Source organism: Manis javanica, chromosome 10 (genome assembly GCF_040802235.1).
Source record: "Manis javanica isolate MJ-LG chromosome 10, MJ_LKY, whole genome shotgun sequence".
Classification (NCBI taxonomy): Eukaryota; Metazoa; Chordata; class Mammalia; order Pholidota; family Manidae; genus Manis; species Manis javanica.
Window position 1 is genome coordinate 71,139,801 of NC_133165.1, and position 26,638 is coordinate 71,166,438.

The following is a 26,638-nucleotide window of genomic DNA, read 5'->3' on the forward strand; positions in this document are numbered from 1 at the left end:
CCAACTCCTTCCTTCCCTGCCCCCCACCCTCCCCACCCCCTGCAGTGGTACCACACAGTAGTTACACCAGGGTGTGGGGAGCCATGAAAACCAGCAGTTTTGCTGACAAAGGTGGCTGACTTAATTCGGAGCACAGTGAAAAACCATGCCTGGGCTACGTAGTCAGTAAAACTTGCAAACTAAGGAAGAAGCAAGAGTGGAAACTGAAACTTTGCTAACCTGAAATTATGGACAAGGAAAGTGGCAGACAGCCATAAATTTAAAAGGGAGAGCCTGGAAATCAAAGAGCCCTGGCAACAAGTGATAAGTTAACTTGCCACACGACTTTGACTGACTGGAAAAAATGGGCATGAATGGAGGAGACTGAGCTGAACTAGAAAGTGAAAGCTTGAGCAGGCTTGAAAATTGTTCAGCCCTCACCTCCAGTCCCAGATCCATCATCAGAGAGTGGAAGCCTTAAAGACTCTGGAAGTCTGAGCATAGCTGCTATGCAGTCATTGGCTGACCAGTAAGCCACACGGGCACAGGGAAATCTGGCCTTATGGTAAAGAGGAAGCGAGAGAAAGTAAAAGAAATAGTTACTAACAGTTTCTTTGGTTTTTACGATATATATTTTTGTTGATACAATTTTGATTCTTTGCTGAAATAAATAATGTGACTTTTCTTCACTATTTAATAGGGCTCTAAAGGTGTCTGGATGAACTACAAAAGTAGTTAAGACACTGCCTTTGGAATAATGTAATTTCTATTGCCCAAACATACACATAGGGATCAGCAAATCAAATCAACAGAAATTAGTTAATCTTACTCATTTTTACAATGAACGATTTGAGTCCTTCTGAATCTGAGATACATGGAAATCAGGATAGCTAACTAGTTAGGACTACTATCTAACTGTGTGAACTGTATACTGCTTTGTGCATTGTTAAAAATTATTGGTATTCTGAGACTGAGTAAAACAGCTAGTTAGATCATCAAGTTCATTAGTTCCAGACCATCATTCCCTTTGTGGGTCAGGTTAGTTTTGCTGTATCATGGTCACAGGTTTGACCAGCCCAACTGTATCCTTTGTCCTAAGGATAATATAATTGAACGCCAAAACAATCTCCGTGTCAAGTTTTTTCTTAAATAACACATCCTTCTGATGAAAGGATAGTCATATTAATTTTAGAGCAAAATTTTCCCAGGTACCAGCATTATTCATGTTCATAAATAAGCCTAACCCTATTTATATAAAGTCAAGAAGTCATCATAGTCAACATATTAGGTTTTATTGTGTACGCAGTCTTACTTGAAGCAAGGAACTTTTTTCTATAACCTTGTATGAGATGTTCATATTGTCTTCAAATCTTGGAAATTTTGACTTCAAACAAGATAGACAGGAAAATCTCTCCATCAACAGCAAAAGGCTGATATAAACTCTCTAATTTTCCATCATGTCCCTAAAGAAGTTTTACAATGAGAAAAGAAAAAAAAATTCTCAGTTCCCCAGAAACAGACTGCATTATACATACTGTTATCTAAAAATCACCTATTATCACAAATAATCCAATGCTACATTCCCAGGTAAATGTATTTCTTCCACTGACAGAAGCTACTCTTCACATTCTGTGGTATTGCTTACGCAGGTAGGAGCTATCCTGAAACGCTGGGCTCTGCTTCAGTCGCCTTGAGGCAGTCTGATCTATATTTCTTTTGGCAGGATACACAACAGAATTGGCTCCCGTGTTCCAAAAGTTTACACTATTACGTGGACTTAGAGTTTCCTAAGGGAGTGAAAAGAAAAGAAACAGGGTTTCAGATGGAAGGAAGTGACTTGATGAAACATGACAGAAGAAGGATTTTCTCCAGATTACATGGAAACTTCCATGGCCTGATAAAAGAAGGAGAGGTCTTCAGGTCTACAGGCAATAGGAAACGAGAATCTGCCTTACAGTAGTGCTGTAGGCACAGCTGAGGATACTGGCACCAAAGTTTACAGAGAAACGACTACAGGTAACTTCAGGCTCTAGGCATAAGAGTTCAAAACCCAAAGAGGATTTTTATGAACAAAGAATTTCACCAAGATGACAGATAGTCCCCGAATCTGAAGAGAACACACACATAGGATGTTTGTAGATAGACGACCACAAGCCAGAGCCACCTCTGCTGTTGAACACTGGTAATGTATAGGCTCTTGGAAGCAGGGTAAGAGAGAGAAGGAAACATGACAATTACTGAGCTCAACTGTAAGGCTGGCCCAAAAGAATGTGGGATCAATGTAAAACAATATGGTTGTAAAAATAAGTAAATGATATTTCTTTCATGACAGAGCTTATGGACTGAGATTTATACTCATTACGTTTTTTTTTACATTCTGATTTGATCATAGACCATATATTAATTTTATTATAGTATACCAACTATACAAACTTCATGTAAATGCCTAATAATAAAACCCCTTAATAGATTAAGCATATACTTGTTCTTCTTTTTACCTGTGGGTGGTATTCATTGGAACTGATAATTCTTTGCTATTAAAAAATAATAGTAAGATTTTAAAAGCACTAAAACCAAAGGCATGGAGTCTTACATCTTAATCCTTATTGTTACAAAGATTCCAAGACAGATTACATCTGATAAAATGGCGAATGGCATTTCCTTAAAGGACTCCACTTAGAAAAAAAGAAAGAAAAAAAAAGACAATTTGGAAGTGATCAAATATGTTCTTCACATTCTGAATATTTGGACAGATGGAGGAAAAATTAATGTGAAAAGAGTGGACATTCCTGGGACAAAAATGCTTTCATTCAAGCATAAATTTATAAGCCTCTAAAAATTTGAAGATGAATTCACTTCACTACACTCATCAAATAATTAGAAATGGTACAGTGCTCTCTAGGATGGAGCTCGTCTAAAAACAAAGGAAGACTCCTCTCAGGTATAATAGTGTCAAGTTGTACAAATTAAGGATTTTATAGGAGCAGAATTTTGTACTAAGCTACCAAAGTTACATTCCCATATGGCAATTTACTATGTTGTGCAGATGTCCTCTGGCAGTAGCAATAAAATTCAGGGCACACACTGTCACTACTATATTAGTGAAGACCTTGTTATCTCTCACATAGACAATTTTCATAGACTTTGGATTGCTTACCTCTAGTCTTGTCTGCTAAAAAGAAAATCGCTTTTCACTCTGCTGTCAGAGAATATGTTAAGAAGCTTATCATAGTTCTGGTGATGGCCCTCACTACAGGAGAACTCCCCATTAGTTTTAAAATAAAGGACGTATTTCCTAGTTTGACATTCAAGGATCACTAATTCAGTCAGTGTAAGCATGATTTACTATAAAGTATAATATAAGACTTACTGACCTTACTAATGCTATATACTAAGACATAATACATTCTTGAAGAGTTAAAGTGCCACATGAAAACCATACTACTCAGAGATCAAAATTATGGGTTACTTGACAAAACACAGGGGAATAAAAATCTTACTTTACAGAAATTAGCTGAGTGACATTCAGTTGTGTATTGGTAAAGCAGCTCTCTAAACAGAGAAAGGTCTGATCTGTAGCATTTGCCAATTTTTGTGGTGTAAATACTCCCATCATGGTCACTTAAAAGCTACCAACCTTCTTACAAAATGTAATAATTTGCTCTCCCAGCTGGTACAAGCTTACTCAAGCACATCATCAATCTGCTAGATATTCCTAGGACAAAATTGGTCAAAATTTCTTACTCCTCTTAATACTTTATTTTCTTATATGTAAAATGGTCCTAATAATCCCCATATTGTAGTGTTCTGTGGTTTAAATTAAATAATAATATACCACATAGCACTTTTCTCCATTACTGTCTCAAAGACTCAATAATGGTATTTATTTGTATTGTGTTAATCAAAACATATTAAATATATTGAATGCTAGGAAAAGAGAAGTTAGGTAATATATGGTGGAACACTTCAAAATGTTAGCATAGTGAAATGCTAGAGTGTAATATAACTATGGAGAATTGTGTATCACTTGATCAACAAGGCAGAGAGCAGAATAAGAGGACTCACAAACCAGAGGCCAAATAATAGAATTTCCAAATTTCCAGTCCACTACAATGCAATCAGCAATTCCTTACACAAACAGGACACTAAACCTATTCAGATAAATATACATGACTACCTTGTCTCCTAAAATTATTTGGATTCATTGTAATTGGTAAAATTGGATAATGTGAAAGGGTTTCGCTTTGAACAAAGACTACAGATTAAAGAGTAGCAATTAGCAAATGTTAGTGCTTTAATTTTTGACTATCATTATTAGGAAATTATGGGTTATTGAAATTTTTCTATATGTCCAATTGTAAGCATCCTGAGTTGTGACTGAGGGAAGAAGAACCTATGTCCCATATTTAAAGACATAACCCAGCACTGGCTTCAAATTTGCATTTCCAACTCTGACTGAAACATGACAACCTTTCTGTTTATCCCTTACCTTGTAGAATGTCCTGTAGTGTCTTACCTCCCAGTAACAGATTAATTTCCAAAAGAAAAACACTGTTTTCAAGGATTTCCAGTCTGTTTTTTGTTTTTGACTAAACATTTATTTTATTATTTGTATAACTTCTCAAACAAGACCCACCACCATCCAGAGGAATCAATAGTCAAGGTACAGAACACGCTAACCAGAATGCAAGGCAGAGAGCTTGTGACCATCGCCTCACTAACATTAAGCTACCCTCAACAAGCTATGGAGTCAGCACAAACTGATGCTGAGTAAGGGAAGATGACTGGGACTACTCTGACATGAAAATAATTATTTTGTTTAGTTGAAGTTTCAGACAATAGCTGATGTCATTAATTTTGGACATTTTTCAAACCACGTGCATAATTATGATCAACCCTATTTACTAGAAAGAAGATTATTACAGGAATAAAAGACATCTTTGATCTCAAAACATTCTTGAGAAAAAAACTGTGACAATATTATTCTGATATTATTTGTAATGTTTCATTATTAGTAGTAGAAAACTATCAATTTGTTTTAAGGATGAGTAACTGACTAAATAGCACAGAATTTTTTGAATTAGAATAACTGATTAAACTGAATTTTTATATGAAAAGTCTGTATTTTTCTTTAGTTTTTAAAATTCTGAAGTGTTTCTTACTTACCATAACTGTACATAGAATAATATAATTAAAATCTTGATAATTATACAGATTTAGAAAAAAACTGAAAACATTCATTTATTCATTGAACAAACATTTTTGAGAATTTCCTTTGTGCTGGTTGAAGGAATTGGACGTGTGTCAAGGAACCAAAAAATTAAAGTGACCTGTCTACCTTTGGTATCCTTTCTGCTTCCTATAGGAACTAATTACCTTGCCATAGTATTTATCATTCTCATGAGAGTTTATGCACATTCACATATATTTTAACTAATAGTTTTGCAGTAATTTACATAGCTTTCTTCCTCAATATTTTATCTTTGTGGACTATCTAGTTGAAATAGGAACTCCAGTTCATTCCATTTCACTGCTAAAAGAATATTAAATTGTATATCCCTACTGTAGGTATCAATTCTCTTACAAATGAAGGTACGGTATTTTCAATATTATTGTTGTTACAAACAGTATCACAAGGAATATTTTGTTATGTCTTCTTGCAAACATGTTCAGAAATAATTAACATAATTCTGGGAGAAAGTAGGTGGGTGAGAGGTTATGAACATCTTAATACTACTAGATGGTGTCAAATTATTTTACAAAATCATGCTGCTAAAGTCCATTTTTACCAGCAGTGCCTGAGAGTTTCTGCCAGTCCACATTCTCCCTGACTTGTGAGAATGTCAGTCCTAATTCCTTTCCTTTCTTTTTCTTTTCTTTTTCTAGTTTTCCTTTCTCAGTGTTTCTTTGTTCTTTTATCTTCCTTCCCTGTTTCTTTCCATCCTTCTTTCCTTCCTCACTCTCTCCTCTCTCTTTCCTTGCCTTTCTCCTCCTTTCTTTCTTTCAATATCTGGTAGCTAGTGTCTCACAAGAAATTGTGTCATATTATTATATGAATTAATAGTAAAGACTGAGAAAATTTTCCTCTTTACTGTCCCTTTTCTCTGAATAGATTGTCAACATCCCTTGATAATTTTTCTACTAGATTCATTCTGTATGCAGGGCTTTTAAATTTTAAAAAATATTCTAGATAATACTGATAGATTTATATCCACCAGGAAGGTGGATATAAATACCAGATACAATCATGGGATCATTTGCTAAGTGAGGATGGTAAGCACTGAGTATTTGCTCCTTTGCTTACTGAAAATACATTTATGTATCTACCAACAAATTTCCTTTCCCTCTCCTATTACCCTATCATTTAGCATGCATTGATAATAATAATCCTTGTGTTTTACGATGTATGTTGTAAAATATCAAAGAAAGAGAAGAAAGACAGGGAAGTTAATTTGTCTGAGGAAACAGATCGAGTGAAAAAGAAACTAGTTTAACTAGGTTTTTCTGGCCTCAGAGTATGCATAGTATGTATGCTTACCTAGTTTGGCCCCCATCTTTGAAACAGTCGTAACAAATCACTTAAACATATCCCTGCCCTGCAGCTCAGCTTTTCAGTCATCTTAACTAGAATTATAAAAAAATACCCACAAGAGTAAAATTTCCAAATCTCATGCTTCTTCTCCATATACCATTGCAGAAATTCTTTTTCTAGACAGCCTAATTCATTGTATTTGTCCAGCTCTTCTAATTATTTTCAGGGAGACAGCTGTCTGAATTATTTGATACTCATTACCAGTAATGGGAAACTAGAGTCAATCCTTGAACATCTACATCTTCTAATAAATTTATTTTTCATGGCATAGGCTTTCTTGCACTTTCTAAATATAAATCTGGATATACACATAAGGTGTATGTTAATTTATTTATTTCATGCTGTCTACTATAAAGGTGCCAGGAACCACTTACCAATCTACAAGTGAAAAAATTAAATAAGAGGATGTGTTATTTTGGATATATTTACCTCAATCAAGATAATCAATGCAACATTATTATTATCATGTCTGAAATAATTTGCAACACTTAAAGATATAAAATATGTACATTAGCTATTTAAGTGAGAATATCAAGCTTCTGAATGTTACTTATGAAATAGCACTGCACTTGCTTTTGTAAGACAAGTATTCACACGGCCTATTAGCCATAATGTAGAAAAATCATTACCATTCTTGATGAATAAATGAATAAATAATTAAATTAAAGCAGAGGATGTTTTTAAATATAACTCTAAATTACTTAAAGGTAATGCATCATTCTATTAATACAAGTATTATACAGCTTTAAATATTTTACTCAAATTCAGCATCTCTCAGGGTCTCAAAATATTGTATTTATATAGCAACAAAAAGACACTTGAAATAATGGAAATTTTGATCAACTAATTATTCTGTCAATGATCTAAATCTATCTTAGTGAATATTTGATTAAAAGGCTAAATTAGCTCTACCAATAACCTCAGGTTATTTGGTAATTACGTCTAGGTTCTGTAATAGTTTATTTTATGCCTGATTTACTAGTCATAAATTAAACACAAAACTTTTATTGACTTCAGTTCCTTTTACTAGGATTGTCTTCTCTGTGGTCTGCACATTAGTTTTGATGAGTAAATTTATAATTTAACATTCAGATTAGAGTCTGCATTCTGGAACAAGTATATTGGTTAGAAAATCACAAGTCTGTATTTGAGTTTCAGTAGACTTAAAATCATTAAAATAATCAAACTTTAGGCAGTTAGTATATATCTCTAAGTCACTTAAGCAGAATACCATGAAATTGCATTTCTGCTACTTTGAAAAGCAAGAGTCCTTTAGATCTGATGTAAACAATATAAAAAGTAAAAAGTCTAATTAACTCATTTCTGACATTAGCTTACTCAGTATTCAGAGATATTGCTTATTCTTGATGAAAGAAAACCTTTGAGTTATAATGAAACATTTCACTGTCATAACCACAAATATAACTCCCAGAGTTGTGCCATTTACAGCCAAGGCAATTGACTTTTGTGCTAGGATTATGATATGAAATGTAATTGATATTTGAATACATTGGTCAAATTGCTTTCACTTGATATATAAATCTCAGATTCTCAAGAGTTGACCTGGGCCTTACAGATTATGTAATTCCTTTATTTTTCAAATGAGAAAAATAACGTTATAGCACAAACACTCAGATGCCTATTCAGCATCCACTCTTTCTTTCTTACTAATATGACAGCAATTTTATTTGGATGTCTGTATGATTCATTAAAGATCTTTGTATACTCACACTACCTTGCTGATAGGAGTATCATAATTATGACTAATGATACATGACAGACATCTACTAGATAGAGCTTCCTGGATTATTTTTCTCATAAAAAGCATAACTGAACTAGTTTACCTTTTGCTAAACCAATTAACCTATCTCTTACCTTCTTGCCCAAGGGGCGTATGTGATATCAGGAGTTACAGCAGCTGGCTGTCTTGCAACCTGGAGGATGAAATGCATATGCTAAGGTGCTGGATTATAAAGATGCCTAGTCACTTTTTGAGCTGTTGCAGTTTGAACTACTGATATTATATTGGTTTCAAGTATACAGCATAGTGGTTCAACTGTTATCACATTATTACATCATCACCCCCACTAGTGTAGTTACTATCTGTCAACATAGAAAGAGTACAGAATCATTTCCTATATTCTTCATGCTGCACTTCCTTCCCTGTGACTAACATATTATGATTGAGATTTTTGTGACTGGGGTGGGTGGCTGAGGAGGTGAGGGGGATAAAGGGGCATGAAAACCTTTCTAGTGCTCTTTATTCCCTCACTGAAAATCCAATTGAGACATTTTCTTCTGCCTCAAGAACTTCTTTTAGTATTTTTGTCAGTGCAAGTTGGCTACCTATAAATTCTTTTTTTATAAGGGAGGAAAGGTCTTAAGTATAATTCACCTCCAGTTTTAAATATATTTTAGGTAGATATTAAACTATAGGTAACATTTATTTTTTTAAGAATTTTAAATATATATCACCTGTCCTCTAGTTTTCACCACTTCTGTTTAAAAACTGGGTGCCATTATTATTGCTACTTATTTGAAAATAATGCTCTATTTATCTATGATTGCTTTTAATATTTTTTCTATTTCTGATTGAATTTCAGTGAGTATTTATAGTTTGCCTTAGTGTGCCTCTTTCATGTTTATCATTCCCAGAGCTTTGTTTTTATCAGTTTTAGAAGATTCACAGCAGTAGCTTTTCAAACAAAACTTAACGCCTCCTTTACTCTCACTTCTCCTTCTAGGACTCCAGTTGCAGATGTTGAATTGTTCATTTAGTTCTATATATACTTTATATTCTTTTCTATGTTTTTATTCATGTTCATTTCATTCTCAATTTATATTTTCTAAGTGTTTATTTTCCATTTTATGCAGCTTGAACTACTGATATTATATTGGTTTCAACTATACAGCAATAGTGGTTCATACTTTATTCAGCTACATGTAATAGAGACCCTTCATGAGTCTCCACTGAAAACCATAGTATTTTCCTGAGCAATTTCTACCTCATCAGGACCTGAGCAGCATTGTTTTTCTGTGTACCAACTTGAGACTGCTCTGCCTGTTTTCAATTTGCCCACTCAGCCTCACACACTCTGCATATTAATACTTAAGAAGTACTGTACAGGCAGAGTCACAAAGTATCAGGTTCACCTCATTATTGCTGCCTTTGCTCTGAGATCTTGGGTCTTTTAATTGCAATCTGTTTTGATAACCCTGAATTCAAATTTTGTCTCCACAATTCTGTGCTAATTCAGAAAGCTCTGAGTCTCCATTTTTAACTTGGCCTGTGATCCCCATGTTGCTGACAGGTTTGCAAATACCTCAAGAAGAGAAGCATCAGACAGTGGTTGGATCCTTCCATTGTGTTTTTCTTCTCTTGGGAACTTTGGGCCCTGAAGTCCTGAATGCCTGAGTTGACTTCCAATATCTTCAAACAGTAGTTTTCATTTTTAATCTAAGTCTTAAATTTATTATTTGTTAGGACATTTTTTTTTCTCATATGAACTTTTCCACTATAACCAGAAAAAGAAATCCCCTAAAGTTAGTCTCGATGCAGTTTAAAAAAGTGAGGATAGTCAACAATAACACTCAAGGAAATACATTTTAACATTATGATATAAATAACTAGATTTAAAGAACTTCCAAAAAATAAAAGCACAATCTTTTGTGACATATGCAACTTCTCTAATTAACAATAAGACTCATGTTTTGCTGTGTAGGTAAAATCATCATGGTGTGTAATGAGGAAAAGATACACATCACCTGAATAAATCAATAGCTTTTAAAATTTCTAAATCCATTTAATAGTTCAATAATTTCAGTGACCTAAGTTTATTATTAAGCTAATTACCATCCTGATATGATCAAATAAAATATCTTTTCATTGGCATCAAACACTGATATTTACATTTTGTCTTCCCTTGCTTATGTTACGGAGCCTTTTGCTTTTCCATATTGGACTAGGTCATTCTATTTCAGAATCATCCATCAAGGAATACTTGTGCTTACTTAACTAAAATCAGAAACATGGTGCCATGACATGATCATTCTAGACAAATATAGTCAAGTTTCTGCTTTTGTATTTCAGCCTCTGATTTACATTTTGCACATGGCCCTCACACTGCTGGACAGTTCAGTTTTTGTATTTCTTTATCTGCAAAGACATAGATTGTATGAAAGCTGGATAAAGCTCAAGTATCAAGTCTTCTTTCATTATTCTGATCCTGGCAAAATCCCCCTTCAGCTTCTGGGATAAATGCCAGTTTGGGGCTGCATTATTAGGCTCATTTCCAAAACAACAATGAATTCTGGATTCTTTTGGCAAATGTAAATTTAGTGCTGAATGTATATATTTTTCAATTAGTGAAAACAGAAATTAAATTCTTTAATTTCCATTAGTTGAGATACATGACCCATGTAAAACAGTCATCTACAAAAATAATACTTATTGGGTAAGCTTTTACTTATTTTGTAAGTTTATCAGCAGGGCAATTTTAAACCTATTTAAACTTAAGCTAAAAAATAAATATCATAAAGCATGTTAAATTCATATAGCTTAAAATTTTAAATGTGTTGAAAAAAGTTTACAATTATGATCTTGGAAAGTTAAGAATGAATTTGTAATGTCACTTGATGAGTAGACCTATAAAAAGGAAAACAGGTTGCAGATAATCATTTAATAAAATGTCAAAAAATATTTTGAGGCTATTTGAAAAACAGAAAAATTAGAGTAATTATGAGATCAAATATGGAACATGCATGTGATTGTAAGATGTCTATGAAAAATTGTAACTTTTGATGTTATGTTTTTCTTTGTTAAGATCAGGGGAGAAAAATAGATTTCTTCCTAGATATTCATGTGACAGATATCCTTAATAAAAGATATCCTGCATAAAATTTTGAAAAATTGATTCTTCAAGATATGTCTTTCTTATTTAGAATACTAGCATTTCTCAACACAGTTGAATTAAATCAAAATAAATGCCTTGTATTTATATAGTGCTTTTCAATTAATAAAAATGGTTCACTTACTTTCTTTCATGTTGCCTTTATGGCAATCATGTGCTATCTTGACATTTCTGATTTAAAGGTCACTTTTATTGCCTAACATTGCATGGTGAAAGAGAGCTTGAATGCACATCTTTTGACTCTATATTCAGTTTATTTTGCACTGTATTGAGCTTAAAGCTTAACCACAATTAATGCTAATAGAGAAGGATATTGAACAACTATGATTTTTTGGAATTGAGTTAACAAGCACATATTTTTTAAATTTATATATAAGGTTACAGAGTGGCCAAGGATAATTTCCTTATTGTAGCTCCACATGGCCTCTTTTTTTATGAACATTTCTTTGTATTGTACCAATTATGGCTGATTCTGTTCTCAAGTAGGGGGCAGAATAAGAGCGACTAATTTACAGGCTGATTTAGAATATAGACATATTTCTAAGCATCCAATTTATTCCTTCAGTCATTTGCTTTTTTATGCATACTTTTATTCAGATACAAATGAATTAATAACTTCATAGTAAGAGATAAGGTCCAGAGACACTGCAGTGGTTTTAAGTGTCTTGCTATTTATATTATGTGAAAATATTTATATATATAATGAACTCATAGATATAAAATATAAACATATACTATTAACGACTATTATTGTTTTCAAATGCATAAAAGAAGTAATATTTCCAGAAAACATTTCAAATTCCTTAACCATTTATAAAAACATGTATTGCCCCGATTATCTAAGAAGCAAAATCTGTCATTTGATTTAGAGGCCATCAAAATTGAGTAGCCATATAATAGCTAATTGGAAATTCACATTTCTTTCCTTCCATTTCCGACCCTGTTCCTTTGCTTATGCTCTTCCCTCTGTATTACACATCCTTCCTCTGTTCATGCCATGTGTCTCCCATGAGCTCCTCCACCCCGTATCACCTTTTTGACCTACTTGTAGCTATTTTTTTTTATAGTATTTATCACCGAATGTGATGAATATCACACTTTCAAGCATAACTGCCCTGGAATCGTAGATAATGGCCTTTATGCATTTGCATCACTCTGCCAGTTATTGATTTATTGACTCTCACTTTCAAATTAAAAAGTTTTGTCTACTCCATAAAAATGGATCTGTGTCCTTTAAATATTTTAGCCTTAACCAACTGGTATGATGTTCAGTTTTATCAGTAGAGAGTGCTGGAGAGACATTGTAGGAGGTAAGGTTTTTGCTCCCAATTTCCATGAATTCTCTTAGCAGGGTCCTACAGGCTGTACACCTTCTCTAGCACCTGGAAGCTTCTCAGTTCCTGACTCCTGAAGGGCACAGAAGCCAGCAGCATTCGTTGGCCATCAGCTTCCCTCACACACACTCCTTGAGTAGTTTTACAGTAGAGTGTATCCAGTGAGATATATCCCAGCAGAGAACTTTCCCTTGTATCCTTCTGGACATCCAGCAAGTGCAAGAAGGTAGATTCCCAGCAAGTTTTTCCTGTATCACACCAGTGACTTCTCTGCCATCCAGTTTGCCATGACTGTGTCCTTCCATATTGTCTGTATTTCGGCTCTGGAGTCCTTTCACTTAGGTGCTCTATCTCAGCTATAGAGGGGTGGCTGCTGTTTATAACTATTAGAACTATATTCTTCAATATTTTACTTCTTACAAGCTTATGCTACATTGCTTCAATTCATTGTCATAGCTAATATTTCACTAATTTTCCTTGTTTAAATTACTTTGTGGATTCTCTCTCCTGGTTGGACTCAGACTGCTAACAGTCCTTTAATCATCATCATTCCAGTAGTCCCTGCTAATTGAATGAAGTTCATTTAATTTCACTTCAATATAAATGACTCATTTCAAAGTTCTTTTTGTTGGGCTAATTTAGGTGACCATGAGTAAGAAAAGTTAAATCACTGGACATTTTCCACTGGTGACAAGGATTGAGAAATCAGCAATAAATAAAAGAATACATATGACATGAGGGCCTCTCAAACTTAAAATTACAATCTGAAAAATGTTCATCTGGATTGTTCTTTCAAAACCCATTATTCTGTTTTTTTAATTGATGTACAGTTGACATTATAATAGCTTCAGATGTACAACATAGTAACTGACATTTACATACATTAAAAATGCTCAATGCAATTAAATGTAGCTATCATCTGTCACTGCACCAAGTTATTACAATATTATTGACTATATTTGCCATGTTGTATCTTTCATCCCATGACTTACTTACCTTATAACTGGAAGTTTATACCTCTTAATCCCCTCCCACCTACCTCCCCTCCCAACCACCAGTTTGTTCTCTGTATTCATGAGTCTGTTTCTGGATTTTTGTTTATTTATGTATTGTTCACTTGTTCTGTTTACTAGATTCCACATGTAAGTGAAGTCATATAGTATTTGTCTTTTTCTGTCTGATTTATTTCACTTAGCATAATACCTCCTGGGTCCATCCATGCTGCTGCAAGTGGCAAGATTTCATTTTTGAATATGGCCAAATAATATTCCATTGTTTATGGATACTGCATACTCTTTATCCACCCACCCATTAATGGACACTTTGGTTGCTACCATATCTTGATTATTATAAATAATGCTGCAGTAAACATATGATATATCTCTTCAAATTAGTGTTTTTGTTTTCTTTTGTTAAATTCCCAAAAGTTGATTTGCTGGATTGTATGGTATTTCTATATTTTTTGAAAAATTGCCATACATTTTTCCAGAGTGCTGCATGTTTACATTCTCACAAACAGTGCATGAGGGTTCCCTTCTTTTCACATCCTTGCCAACACTTGTCATTTTTTTGTCTTTTTGGTACTAGCCACTCTGACTAGTGTAAGGTTATATATCTCATTGTGGTTTTGATTTATATTTCCCTTATGATTAGTTATGTTGAGCATCTTTTCACATGTCTATTAGCTGTCTGTATGTCTTTTGGTAAAACGTCTATTTAGTTTCTCTGCCCTGTTTTTAATTGGATTATTTATTTATTGATTTTGAGTTTTATGAGTGCTTTATATATTTTGGATATCAACCCATTATCTGACATATCATTTGCAAATATGTTCTCTTGTTAAGTAGGCTGCTTTTTTGTTTTCTTGATTGTTTCCTTTGCTCTGCAGAGCTTTTTATTTTGATGTAACTCCACTTGATTGTTTTTGCTTTTGTTTCCCTTGCCTGAGGAAACATATCCAGAAAAACAAAAACTGTTAAGTCAGTGTCCCAGAGTTTACCGTCTACATTTTGTTTTAGGAGTTTTGTGGCTTCAAGTTTTACATCTATTAGATCTTTTAACCATTTCAAGTTTTTGTGTATGGTGTAAGAAAGTGGTCTGATTTCACTCTTTTGCATGTAGCTGTCAATTTTCAAGCACCATTTTTTGAAGAGACTATCCCTTTCTCCTTGTATATTCTTAGCTCACTTGTTATAAATCAACTGACCTTATAAGCATGGGGTTTATTTCTGGACCGTCTCTTCTGTTTCATTGATTTATGAGCCTGTTTTTATGCTAGTACAAGATTGTTTTGATTATTATAGCTCTGTACTATAGTTTGAAATTAGGGAGGGTGATAATTCCAACTTTGCTTTTTCTCAAAATTTCTTTGGCTACTCATGGTCTTCTGTGGTTCCATACAAATTTTATAATTATTTGTTCTAGTTTTGTAAAAAAAAAAAAAAGTGCCATTGGTATTTTGATAGGGATTAATTTGAATCTGTAGATTGCTTTGAATAGTATAGGCACTTTACCAACATTAATTCTTCCAATCTGTGAGCACAGTGTTATCTTTCCACTTATTTGTGTTACAAAACCATTATTATTACTTGTTACCACAAATCAACAATTCATATTTCTTTCATAAGTGGATATTTGCTTCTCATTCAGTAAAGTATGGCATTATTTCTGGCCATTGAGGATATTTACAAGGTAGGGTTTTGATCTGCTGAGAAGTTATCATAATTTTTGTTAATTTAAAATCTCAAATCAAATTTAATTCTTCAATAAAGATTTTACTTGATTTTTCACAAATGCTTTTGTTACATTATTAATTCTGGCTGAAGATGCCATAATTCATCATGAAAGAATTACTTGGAGACATAAAAAATGCATTACAGAGCAGCTGTTGTATTGCTGAAAGCAATGCATCAGGGCATGCACATGGTAGTAGGAAATACAGAATTGATTAATCGCATATACTTGTTACAGTAATTTCTTAAGTTTATGATAATTACCATCTATTCAAGAGCAGACTGTAGGATGTCCTTTATGCAATAAACTTACCAAAACAAACAAGAAATCATTAAGTTATTAACAGATGTGTTGAACATTGCCAGTTAGGGTATCACAAATTATAAATGGTGTGCTGAAGTTACCAGTACCAATAAGAATCCTAAGTCTAAATTTTCATGAGTTAAGCTGTATGAAAATAACTGAAGCACCAAAGACTTTGATATTTTGACTATATTAACTTTTGATTCATTTTACTTTTGAAGTTGTTATATCTATATAATAATTTTATTATTTGTAATATAATGAGTTCCCATTATGCAGATTGCATTCCCTTACATGTTATTGCTCAAATGTCATAAATTAATGCTAAAATAATAATAAGCCATGTGAATCACTGATGAAGCTAGAGGAATGCTCTTGACTGTCATGTACATGTTGACTGATAAATAAGAAAATATGAGAAGTTAAACACATGAAAAAACTCATGATGACAAAGAAAAGATGCATAAACTTTCTTACTATTACTCAACATTCGACAATTATGTTTATTTTGTACTTTATTCCAGGCACCATGCTAGAATTATGTGGTAATGAATATCTACTGTTTTCAAATTCAAAAAACTCTAAGTCAAACAGATTAAGATACAAAAACATGTCATCCATGAGTTTACTGAAAATTCTTCTCATTAGAATTCTTTACATCATTAGAAGAATTTCATTTACTGAATTATCTGTAGACTAATATTTAGTTAAAATTTCATTTAATTATGCTGGGTAATTTTAAAATATGATTCCACTTAACTAGCCAGACTACAATGTAAAGAGAGACTTATTATCCTCATCTGATAAAAAGATGTTTATGTTTTTCAAAGTAAATAAAAGCTGGAGGATAGCTCACAAGTTTCAGCTTGAAATCATATTTAGTTCTTCTGACCCCAAATCAATAGCCCTTATACTCTATTACAACTGTTCATATTATTATTTCAATACATGTTTCTTTAAAATGGAATTAACAATTACTAGGCACCATAATTCCTTCCACCACCTTGGTTTGGATGGCAAAAAGCTCTTTTATTTTCTGAGGACCCCTTCCTGTACTTATTCCCATAGTTGGAAAGATACAGAGCAAGGGATGGTAAAATGACAACATACTAATGGTATAGAAATTGCTGTCACCATTGTGTGGGATGCTATTAATTCTCCAGCTAATACAAACTTGTTTTTCATTTACTTTTCCAAGGCAGGTACTCAGATACTGGCTCTCTTAAGAGAAAGATATGTGATTATACAGAGGGTACACAGGAATATCCTGGGGCACAGGAGATCCACCTTAAGCTTTTCATCCTGTCTCCACTCCTCACCATACCTACTAAAATTATTACAAGATTATTTTTCAAAGTTTAAATGTTCTTCAGATGAGCCACTGAAGTGCTGACTGTGTGGGTACTTACGCTTAATATTTATTGAGAGCTTACTTTGATGATCTACTTCACAGTTTTGTCACTTGGCCTCTTTCCTGAAGAGGCACCTTACTTTGAAATGACAAGACAACTTAAGTTTAATACACCAAACAAGATGCTAACTTAGTCAATGGGCATCTCAGATATTCTCATCATAACAAACAGTAAGATGTGTGCTGTTCCTTGATATTTCTGTACTTGGACAAACTCTCTTCTAAGTTTGTTTTTTTTTTCCTCTAAGCACTGGTGACCTCAGGCTATTTTTTACTTGCTTCCTTTTACACAATCAGGATTTCATCTCTTGACATTAGATCACTTCATATTTTTGAGCCTCCATTACTTTACATGCAATACACATGAAGGATATATAATTCATAAAGTTTTATTGAGGTTTAGTTAAAAGAATATTGAATTGAATATATAAAATTAAACTAGTAGTAAATAGGCTTAAAGATGGTGGTGTGAGAGGTGAAACAGAAACCTCCTCCCCAAACCAAATATATTATGAAAATATAGCAAATACAACAAATCCTGAAAGAGCTACAGGAAAGAAGGCTGTGACAGACTGACTAATCTGGAGAAAAGAGCAGACCTCATGGAAAAGGGCAAAGTACCAAAGTGACAATCTGGCAGGACCCAACCCAATCCCCCATCCCAGCTCACAGGGAGGAAGAAGTCAAAAGGAGCAGGAAGGAGCTGGAGACCTAGGACTGCTGAACACCCATCCCTGGAGGTCTGCTTAAATCTACATTACAAGGTGCTCTGGAGATCAGTGGGGTGGAAAGCTAAGACAGATGGAAGATTCAGAGAGACTGAGATTCCAGCACCTTGTGTAAAATAGGTACCCACAACTGGCCACTGTGGGACAAAAGCAAGGAGAGCACTGTAAGAGACTTCCCAAAAGTAAGAGGGATGCTAAAGAGGCAAAGATTACAGAGAGCTTGATTATCAAGAGAAAGGTCAAGTGGACAAAACTGTCCCACTGCACACAGTCCAGCAGGTTGGGACTTTCAGGAGCTCCAAGTGCTCCATCTCCCTGGCTGTCAATGCAGCTCTGAGGCCACACATATGATATGCACCCTACTGCTCTGTCTTCCCAGATAGCATCAGCCTGCAAACCTGCTGCCCCTGTCATTGCACCAGGCCAGTCAGGGGGTGGCCCTGAATATGGAAGATATGAGGGTGGAGCACAGAGTCTCCTCCTTGTGTGCTCAGCCAACTAGCCCTAATAGTGGAGACAGGCACTTCAGCCAGGATGCAGGAAAGAGCTCTTTCCTCCCAGAAGGCACCAGCACCACTCCCCTGAAACCCCCACCACCGCTCCAGGGGCTGAACAGCTCCAGAGAGTAGAGCTTTTGAGCACTAGAGGGCACTGCCTACACCAAATTATTATTACAAATATGAAACATCAAAAGAACCTGGTACAAACCAAAATCCCCCAAAACACCAGAAAGAGGTCCAAGTGAAACTGAACTCACCAATCTTCCTGAAATAGATTCCAAAATAAAAGTCATAAACATGCTCATGGACCTAAAAAGAAATATGCGAGACCTCAAGGAGGAATTTAAGAAAGAGACAGAAACTTTGAAAAACACAGTATAGAAATAAAACATACAATGGAGGGATTTAAAAGCAGATTACATGAAGTAGAGAAGATGGTAAATCAATTAGGAACTAGAGAACAGGAATACAAAGAAGCTGAAACACAGAGAGAAAAAAGGATCTAGGCATGAAAAACTATTAAGAGAACTGTGACCAATCCAAATGGAACAACATTTGTACTATAAGGGCACCAGAAGAAGAAGAGAGAAAATGGGATAGAAAGTGTCTTTGAGGAGCTAATTGATGAAAAGTTCCAAAATATGGGGAAGAAAATACTCTCTCAGGCCATGGAGGTGCACAGATCTCCCAAACAAGGGGCCCAAGGATGATGAAACCAAAACAGATAGTAATTAAAATAGCAAAGTTCAAGGACAAACACAGAGTATTAAAAGCAGATAGAGAAAAAGATCACATAAAAAGGAAAACCCTATGTTTTTTTGGAATAACCATCAGGCTATCAACAGACTTCTCAACAGAAACCTTACAAGCCAGAAGGGAGTGGCATGATATATTTAATGTAATGAAACAGAAGGGCCATGAACCAAATCTACTCTACCTGGGAAGACTATCATTTAAATTTGAAGGAGGGATTAAACAATTTCCAGATAAGAAAAAGTTGAGGGAGTTTACATCCCACAAACCATCTCTACAGTGTATTTAGGAGGGACTGAGTTGGATGGAAGTATTCCTAAGGCTAAATAGATGTCACCAAATAAAGTAAAACTAAAAAATGGGTAGAAAAACAAGACCCATCTATAACTTGCCTACAAGAGACTCATGTCAAAACCAAAGACATACACAGAATAAAAGTGAAGGGATGAAAGTTATTTCATACAACTAATAGGGAGAACAAATCAGGAGTTTCAGTACTTGTATCAGATAAAATAGTCTTCAAAAGAAAAAACTAACAAAAGACAAAGAAGGACATTACATCATGATAAAAGGGTCAGTCCAACAAGAGGATATAACCTTTATAAATATCTACACACCCAAAACAGGAGCTCCTACATATGTGAAACAAATACTAAGAGAATTAAAGGGGGAAATATAATACAATGCATTCATTTTAGGAGTCTTCAACACACCACTCTCTCCAAAGGACAGAACAACCAGACAGAAGATAAGTAAGGAGACAAAGGCACTGAATAACACATTAGAACAGATAGACTTAACAGACATCTACAGAACAGTCCACCCAAAAGCAGGAGGATACATGTTCTTCTCAAGTGCACATGGAACATTTTCAAGAATATACCATATACTAGGCCACAAAAAGAGTCTGAGTAAATTCAGAAGGATCAGAATTGTGCCAACCAGCTTCTCAGATCACAAAGCTTTGAAACTAGAAATAAATTACGCAAAGAAAACAAAAAGGCCACAAACACATGGAGGCTTAACAACATGCTCCTAAATAATCAATGAATCAATGACCAAATAAAAACAGAAGATGGCAACAATAACTCAACACGGAAAAATCTGTGGGATGCAGAGAAGGTAGAAGAGCAAAGTATATTGCAATGCAGAATTACTTTAGGAAAGAAGAACAATCCTAAATTAACTCTATAAACTAAAATTAATGAAAAAGAAGAACAAATAAGGCTTCAAGTCAACAAAAGGAGTGATATAATGAAGATCAGGAATAAATAAATAAAATCAAGAAGAATAAAACAATAGAAGAATCAATGAAACCAAGAGCTGGTTCTTCAAGAAAATTAAAAAAAATAGGTAACCCTCTAGCCAGATTTAAAAGAACAAAAGACGGAGTCAAGGTGGCAGCATGAGTAGAGCAGCGGAAATCTCCTACCAAAACCACATACATTTATGAAAATATAACAAAGACAACTCTTCCTAGAATAGAGACCAGAGGACACAGGAAAACATCCAGACCACATCCTCACCTGTGAGAACCCAGCGCCTTGCAAAGGAGGTAAGATACAAGTCCCAGCCCAGCAGGACCCAAGAGCCCCTCCCCTCAGCTCCCGGCAGGAGGAGAGGAGTCAGAGTGGGAGGGAGAGGGAGCCCAGGACTGCTGAACACCCAGCTCCAGCCATCCGCAACAGAGCGCAGACACAGTGCATGCATGGGCTCCTGGATACTAGGGAAACAGGGCAGCAAGACCGGTGAGCGGGTCCCTGAAAAGCAAGTGGCTTTTCTTTTTTAATTATTTATTTAATTTGTTTTGTTTTGGCAAGTGCTTTTTGGAAGTCTTAAAGGGACAGGGCGGGACACTTAGTTGAGAGGCAGGGAATCTGGGGATCTCTGGGCACTCTAATCCCCTGGGGAGCAGGGAGCACAGAGGCCCTTCATGGAGATAAATAGCCTCCCAGCCGCTGCCCCTCCAACGTGGCTCCAACATTTTGGAGCAGCAGCCCGAGACAGGCCATGCCCACAGCAAGAGCGGAGAAAAACTCCATAGCAGCTGGGAAGGAATCAGAAGACCTGTCTGTGCACAGCTGCCCAGCACAAGCCACTAAAGGTCGCTGTTCTCCCAGGAGAGGAAGACCACAAACCAACAAGAAGGGAAGTTCTTCCAGCCATTACTCGTCCCAGCTCTGCAAACTATTTCTATCACCATGAAAAGGTAAAATTACAGGCAAACCAAGATCACAGAGACAACAATAGAGAAGGAGACAGACCTAACCAGTCTTCCTGGAAAAGAATTCAAATTAAAAATCATAAACACGCTGATGGAGATGCAGAGAAATTTGCAAGAGCTAAGGGATGATGTCCAGAGGGAGATCACAGATGCCAGGAAGGAGATTACAGAAGTGAAACAAACTCTGGAAAGATTTATGAGCAGAATGGATAATATGCAAGAGGCCATTGATGTAATAGAAACCAGAGAACAGGAATGCATAGAAGCTGACATAGAGAGAGATAAAAGGATCTCCAGGAATGAAACAATATTAAGAGAACTGTGTGACCAACCCAAAAGGAACAATATCTGTATTATAGGGGCACCAGAAGAAGAGAGAGAAAAAGGAATAGAAAGGGTCTTTGAAGAAATAATTGCTGAAAACATCCCCAAACTGGGGAAAGAAATAATCAAACAGACCACAGAAATACACAGAACTCCCAACAGAAAGGACCCAAGGAGGACAACACCAAGACACATAATAATTAAAATGGCAAAGGTCAAGGACAAGGAAAGAGTTTTAAAGGCAGCCAGAGAGAAAAAGGACACCTATAAAGGAAAACACATCAGGCTATCATCAGACTTCTTGCCAGAAACCTTACAGGCCAGAAGAGAATGGCATGATATATTTAATGCAATGAAACAGAACGGCCTTGAACCAAGGATACTGTATCAAGCATGATTATCATTTAAATATGAAGGAGGGATTAAACAATTCCCAGACAAGCAAAAGCTGAGGGAATTTGCCTCCCACAAACCAGATCTACAGGGCATCTTAAGGGACTGCTCTAGATGGGAGCACAGCCAGAAAGAGCACAGAACAAAACACCCAACATATGAACAATGGAGGAGGAGGAATAAGAAGGGAGAGAAGAAAAGAATCTCCAGACAGTGTACATAACAGCTCAATAAGCAAGCTAAGATAGGCAGTAAGATACTAAAGAGGCTAACATTGATCCTTTGGTAACACGAATTTAAAGCCTGCAATGGCAATAAGTACATATCTTTCAAGAGTCACCCTAAATGTAAATGGACTTAATGCACCAATCAAAAGACACAAAGTAATAGAATGGATAAAAAAACAAGACCCATCTATATGCTGCTTACAAGACACTCACCTCAAACCCAAAGACATGCACAGAATAAAAGTCAAGGGATGGAAAAACATTTCAGGCAAACAACAGCGAGAAGAAAGCAGGGGTTGCAGTACTAATATCAGACAAAATAGACTTCAAAACAAAGAAAGTAACAAGAGATAAAGAAGGACACTACGTAATGATAAAGGGCTCAGTCCAACAAGAGGATATAACCATTCTAAATATATATGCACCCAACGCAGGAGCACCAGCATATGTGAAACAAATACTAACAGAACTAAAGGGGGAAATAGACTGCAATGCATTCATTTTAGGAGATTTCAACACACCACTCACCCCAAAGGATAGATCCACAGGGCAGAAAATAAGTGAGGACACGGAGGCACTGGACAACACAGTAGAACGGATAGACATCTATAGAACTCTACATCCAAAAGCAACCAATAGGATATACATTCTTCTCAAGTGTACATGGAACATTCTCCAGAATAGACCACATACTAGCTCACAAAAAGAGCCTCAGTAAATTCCAGAAGATTGAAATTCTACCAACCAACTTTTCAGACCACAAAGGTATAAAAGTAGAAATAAATTCTACAAAGAAAACAAAAAGGCTCACAAACACATGGAGGCTTAACAACATGCTCCTAAATAATCAATGTATCAACTAAAAAATTAAAATAGAGATTAAGGAATATGTGGAAACAAATGACAATAACAACACAAAGCCCCATCTTCTGTGGGATGCAGCAAAAGCAGTCTTAAGAGGAAAGCATACAGCAATCCAGGCACACTTGAAGAAGGAAGAACAATCCCAAATGAATAGTCTAACATCACAATTATCGAAGCTGGAATTTTATTGGACACACAGAGAAGACATAATACACATTCTCCTTAGTTTTTCAAAAAATAGAAGAGGAGGGAATACTCCCAAATTCATTCTATGAAGCCAACATCACCCTAATACCATAACCAGGCAAAGACCCCACCAAAAAAGAAAACTACAGGCCTATATCCCTGATGAACTTGGATGCAAAAATACACAACAAAAGATTAGCAAACCGAATTCAAAAATATATCAAAAGGATCATATGCCATGACCAAGTGGGATTCATCCCAGGGATGCAAGGAAGGTATAACATTAAAATATCCATCAACATCATCCACCACATCAACAAAAAGAAAGACAAAAACCACATGATCATCTCCATAGATGCTGAAAAAGCATTCAACAAAATTCAACATCCATTCATGATAAAAACTCTCAGCAAAATGGGTATAGAGGGCAAGTACCTCAACATAATAAAGGTCATATATGATAAACCCACAGCCAACATCATACTTAACAGCGAGAAGCTGAAAGCTTTTCCTCTGAGATCGGGAACAAGACAGGAATGACCTATCTCCCGACTGTTATTGAATGTTGTACTGGACGTCCTAGCCACAGCAGTCAGACAAAACAAAGAAATACAAGGAATCCGAATGAGTAAAGAAGAAGTCAAACTGTCACTATTTGCAGATGACATGATATTGTACATAAAAACCCTAAAGACTCCACTCCAAAACTACTAGAACAGATATCGGAATAGAGCAAAGTTGCAGGATACAAAATTAACACACAGAAACCTGTGACTTTCCTATACACTAACAATGAACTAATTGAAAGAGAAATCAGGAAGAAAACTGCATTCACAATTGCATCAAAAAGAATAAAATAGTTATGAATAAACCTTACCAAGGAAGTGAAAAACCTATACCCTGAAAACTATAAGACACTCTTAAGAGAAATTAAAGAGGACACTAACAAATGGAAACTCATTCCATGCTCTTGGCTAGGAAGAATTAGTATCGTCAAAATGGCCATCCTGCCCAGAGCAATATACAGATTTGATGCAATCCCTATCAAATTACCAACAGCATTCTTCAACAAACTGGAACAAATAGTTCAAAAATTCATATGGAAACACCAAAGACCCCTAATAGCCAAAGCAATCCTGAGAAGGAAGAAAAAAGTGGAGGGGATCTCACTCCCCAACTTCAAGCTCTAGTACAAATCCACAGTAATCAAGACTGTTTGGTACTGGCACAAGAACAGAGCCACAGACCAGTGGAACAGAATAGAGACCCCAGATATTAACCCAAACATTTATGGTCAATTAATATATGATAAAGGAGCCTTGGACATACAATGGGGAAATGACACTTTCTTCAACAGATGGTGCTGGCAAAACTGGACAGCTACATATAAGAGAATGAAACTGAATCACTGTCTAACCCCATACACAAAAGTAACCTCCAAATGGATCAAAGACCTGAATGTATGTCATGAAACCATAAAACTCTTAGAAGAAAACATAAGCAAAAATCTCATGGACATAAACATGAGTGACTTCTTCATGAACATTTCTGCCCAGGCAAAGGAAACAAAGGCAAAAATGAACAAGTGGGACTATATCAAGCTGAAAAGCTTCTGTACAGCAAAGGAGACTGTCAATAGAACAATAAGGTACCCTACCATATGGGAGAATATATTCATAAATGACAGATGCAATAAAGCATTGACATCCAAAATATATAAAGAGCTCACGCACCTCAACACATGAAAAGCAAATAATCCAATTAAAAAATGGGCAGAGGAGCTGAACAGACAGTTCTCCAAAGAAGAAATTCAGATGTTGAACAGACAAATGAAAAGATGTTCCACATTGCTTGTCATCAGAGAAAGGCAAATCAAAACCACAATGAGATATCACTTCACACCTGTAAGGATCGCCACCATCCAAAAGACAAACAACAACAAGTGTTGGCGAGGTTGCAGAGCAAGGGGAACCCTCCTACACAGCTGGTGGGAATGCAAATTAGTTCAACCATTGTGGAAAGCAGTATGAAGGTTCCTCAAAAAGCTCAAAATAGAAATACCATTTGGCCCAGGAATTCCACTTCTAGGAATTTACCCTAAGAATGCAGCACTCCAGTTTGAGAAAGACAGGTGAACCCATATGTTTATCACTGCACTATTTACAATAGCCAAGAAATGGAAGCAACCTATATGCCCATCAGTAGATGAATGGATAAAGAAGATGTGGTACATATACACAATGGAATATTACTCAGCAACAAGAAAAAAACAGATCCTACCATTTGCAACAACATGGATGGAACTAAAGGGTATTATGCTCAGTGAAATAAGCCAGGTGGAGAAAGACAAGTATCAAATGATTTCACTCTTTTATGGAGTGTAACAACATAGTAAAACTGAAGAAACAGAACAGCAGCAGACTTACAGACTCCAAGAAGGGACTAATGGTTACCTAATGGCAGGGTTTGGTGTAGGGTGGGTGAGGAGGGAGGGAGAAGGGGATTGAGGGGCATTATGATTGACACACATGGTGTCCGGGAGGTCACAGGGAAGACAGTGTAGCACAGAGAAAACAAGTAGTGACTGTGGTATCTTACTACACTGATGGGCACTGAGTGCAATGCGGTTTTGGGGGTCTTGATATGGGTTAATGTAGTAATCACAGTGTTTTTCATATGAAATCTTCATAAGAGTGTATCATGATACCTTAATAAAAAATAAAAACAAAAAATGTTCAAAGAAAATTAAACTAGTAGGTCTTCACATATGAATACATGAAGAAGTATTTCTCGAATCTCTGTCACACATACACACACAAATGCATTTTAGGACTTACTTTGTTTGTAAAGTCTGTCAAGGGCTTTACAATCTAACTGTAGAGCCCTCAGAGCAATATTAAGTTAAAAAGCATAAGGGAAATAATATTTTGACTCCTACCAATTTTTTTTTTCCTTTTGCTGATCGAGCTTTCTGCATTCCTACTATAATTTTCCCTCAGGGACAGAAAAGCAAATGCCCTTTACAGGAGGAAGAAGATATAACTGTGATCATTTTCTATTGTTACCACAACAAATTATCACAAATTTAGCAGTTAAAAGTAACACAAACATATTATCAGTTTCTGTAAGTCAGATCTGTTAGGGATCTCATAGGGCTAAAATCAAAATGTTGGGAAG

General features: G+C 35.5%; 1 long non-coding RNA gene across 2 annotated transcripts in view; it reads right to left on the minus strand.

Annotated features, from left to right (window-relative positions):
- Positions 1–1,281: 1,281 nt before the first annotated feature.
- Positions 1,282–26,638, minus strand: part of LOC140843748 (uncharacterized) — a 297,778-nt gene continuing 272,421 nt past the window's right edge. For both annotated transcript variants that reach the window (XR_012121765.1, XR_012121766.1), the window contains exons 3-5: positions 8,447–8,505; positions 1,625–1,766; positions 1,282–1,442 (exon numbers count right to left, since the gene is read on the minus strand). This is a non-coding gene — a long non-coding RNA (uncharacterized lncRNA). The remainder of the gene's footprint in view (positions 1,443–1,624; positions 1,767–8,446; positions 8,506–26,638) is intronic.